The 2,510-nt window shown below is 29.2% G+C and overlaps 9 non-coding genes across 9 annotated transcripts; all 9 read right to left on the bottom strand.

The window, feature by feature from the left end:
- Nucleotides 1-39: 39 nt before the first annotated feature.
- On the bottom strand, nucleotides 40-121 carry EHI_139670. Its single transcript has one exon. It is a non-coding gene; the product is annotated as a tRNA-Leu (tRNA).
- A 122-nt stretch (nucleotides 122-243) lies between these two features.
- Nucleotides 244-315, bottom strand: EHI_139680. The gene has a single exon. It is a non-coding gene; the product is annotated as a tRNA-Arg (tRNA).
- Nucleotides 316-456: 141 nt separating this feature from the next.
- EHI_139690 lies at nucleotides 457-529 on the bottom strand. Its single transcript has one exon. It is a non-coding gene; the product is annotated as a tRNA-Thr (tRNA).
- A 125-nt stretch (nucleotides 530-654) lies between these two features.
- On the bottom strand, nucleotides 655-725 carry EHI_139700. Its single transcript has one exon. It is a non-coding gene; the product is annotated as a tRNA-Pro (tRNA).
- Nucleotides 726-821: 96 nt separating this feature from the next.
- On the bottom strand, nucleotides 822-892 carry EHI_139710. Its single transcript has one exon. It is a non-coding gene; the product is annotated as a tRNA-Pro (tRNA).
- Nucleotides 893-1,804: 912 nt separating this feature from the next.
- Nucleotides 1,805-1,886, bottom strand: EHI_139720. The gene has a single exon. It is a non-coding gene; the product is annotated as a tRNA-Leu (tRNA).
- Nucleotides 1,887-2,008: 122 nt separating this feature from the next.
- EHI_139730 lies at nucleotides 2,009-2,080 on the bottom strand. The gene has a single exon. It is a non-coding gene; the product is annotated as a tRNA-Arg (tRNA).
- Nucleotides 2,081-2,221: 141 nt separating this feature from the next.
- Nucleotides 2,222-2,294, bottom strand: EHI_139740. The gene has a single exon. It is a non-coding gene; the product is annotated as a tRNA-Thr (tRNA).
- Nucleotides 2,295-2,418: 124 nt separating this feature from the next.
- Nucleotides 2,419-2,489, bottom strand: EHI_139750. Its single transcript has one exon. It is a non-coding gene; the product is annotated as a tRNA-Pro (tRNA).
- Between the last annotated feature and the right edge of the window lie 21 nt (nucleotides 2,490-2,510).

Consider the following 2,510-nt stretch of genomic DNA (forward strand, 5'->3'; position numbering starts at 1 on the left):
AAAAAAAGATAAAAAAGATCTAGTATAAGTTAAGCAAAATGCAAGCGGTGGGGTTCGAACCCACGCCTCCGAAAAGAACAGTACCTTAAACTGCCGCCTTGGACCACTCGGCCACGCTTGCTACTTATTTGTTTATCTTATAAGTTTTTCTTGGTCCCTGTCTTATCAATATTATTGATAAAAATATTATAATTAACAAGGGTATGGTATTTGTGTTTAAAATAATCAATAATAAATGGTAAACGATCCCGGTGGGGGTCGAACCCACGATCTTCTGCTTAGGAGGCAAACGCGTTTCCACTGCGCCACGAGACCATTTACCTTAAATCTTATATTGAATTTAAAAGTGAAAGGATTTTTAGAAAAGAATAAAGTTTTAAATATTAATAAAAGAACTATAAAAAAGAAAAATAAATTTAGAACAGGTCTATTGAATGAAAAAGTAACAAAAGAGGAAGGCCTCTGCGGGAGTCGAACCCACGACCTTTTCCTTACTAGGGAAACGCACTGCCAACTATGCTAAGAGGCCATCTGTTTATTATAACTATCTTTGAAATACTAGACGAACATTATCTATATCAACTATAAAATCAAAAAATATATTCACACTGTAAAATTTAATTTAGTTGTATGACTTATAAATCGGACAAAAGGGGGCTTCGCCGGGAATCGAACCCAGGCCACTTGCACCCGAAGCAAGTATTATACCACTTAACTACGAAGCCTATTAATTACTTTGTTCTTTGGTTGAATATCAAATTTCTTATCAAAGTTATTATTAAAAAGAAATTATCTTATTCTATTGTATATCAAGGCAAAAAGGGCTTCGCCGGGAATCGAACCCGGGCCACCCGCACCCAAAGCGGGTATTTTACCACTTAACTACAAAGCCAACACATTGAAATCTTCTATCGAGGTTCTTGGAACAAAAATCTACAAGACTGTAATATTATTGTTCAAACTAAATCAAATTTGTTCTTGTTTTATAATGACATGTATACGGCATTTTTTTCGAAATAAAAATATTAACTATAGTTTAATTGGTCAATAAATTGTTATAATTGAAACATTTAAATAATATAGTTAAATTTCATTAATATATACAGTAAAATAATATTCATCATTATCATAAAAATATTAATTGATTTATTAACTATATTAATTAAATATGTACATTAATAAAAATTACCATATATTTTATCGCATATTATGTTTGCTACATATTTTTGTATGTAAATTCAAAATTTTGGAAATAAAACTTATAAATAAGATGCGACTGAGATAAAACTCTAAAATATGTTGGATTTAAAACATATCATAATCACTAAGAAAGAAATTCAAATATAAATGTAGAAATATTTTACTTAATTTATAAAAAATAAATATTTGATATATAAATATACAAAGCTATATTAATTCATCGATGTAATAAAATGACACATATATATATTAAATTTCATTATAATTGTTTATCATAAAAATAAAAGATACATTTTAACATAATATGCACTTATATATTAATAAGTATTTTATTTACATTTTTATTTAAATGTTTTAAATTGCACATATTATGATTTACATATAGAAATTCACGTTTAAATAAAAATAATGATTAACTTAATTTAATATTTATTCATTTATATTCTATAATAATACATTCATCAAGATTATAATAAAATATGAATGTAATTTCAACTGTAATATTTATAGTTTGTTTTTATTTGTATCAGTGTTAAATAATATTTCAAGTTTTTTTCAAGAACTAAAAAAAGATAAAAAAGATCTAGTATAAGGTTAAGCAAAATGCAAGCGGTGGGGTTCGAACCCACGCCTCCGAAAAGAACAGTACCTTAAACTGCCGCCTTGGACCACTCGGCCACGCTTGCTACTTATTTGTTTATCTTATAAGTTTTTCTTGGTCCCTGTCTTATCAATATTATTGATAAAAATATTATAATTAACAAGGGTATGGTATTTGTGTTTAAAATAATCAATAATAAATGGTAAACGATCCCGGTGGGGGTCGAACCCACGATCTTCTGCTTAGGAGGCAAACGCGTTTCCACTGCGCCACGAGACCATTTACCTTAAATCTTATATTGAATTTAAAAGTGAAAGGATTTTTAGAAAAGAATAAAGTTTTAAATATTAATAAAAGAACTATAAAAAAGAAAAATAAATTTAGAACAGGTCTATTGAATGAAAAAGTAACAAAAGAGGAAGGCCTCTGCGGGAGTCGAACCCACGACCTTTTCCTTACTAGGGAAACGCACTGCCAACTATGCTAAGAGGCCATCTGTTTATTATAACTATCTTTGAATACTAGACGAACATTATCTATATCAACTATAAAATCAAAAAATATATTCACACTGTAAAATTTAATTTAGTTGTATGACTTATAAATCGGACAAAAGGGGGCTTCGCCGGGAATCGAACCCAGGCCACTTGCACCCGAAGCAAGTATTATACCACTTAACTACGAAGCCTATTAATTACTTGTTCTTTGG

The sequence above is a fragment of the Entamoeba histolytica genome, genomic scaffold (assembly GCF_000208925.1).
Source record: "Entamoeba histolytica HM-1:IMSS scf_1104750518425 genomic scaffold, whole genome shotgun sequence".
Classification (NCBI taxonomy): domain Eukaryota; phylum Evosea; order Mastigamoebida; family Endamoebidae; genus Entamoeba; species Entamoeba histolytica.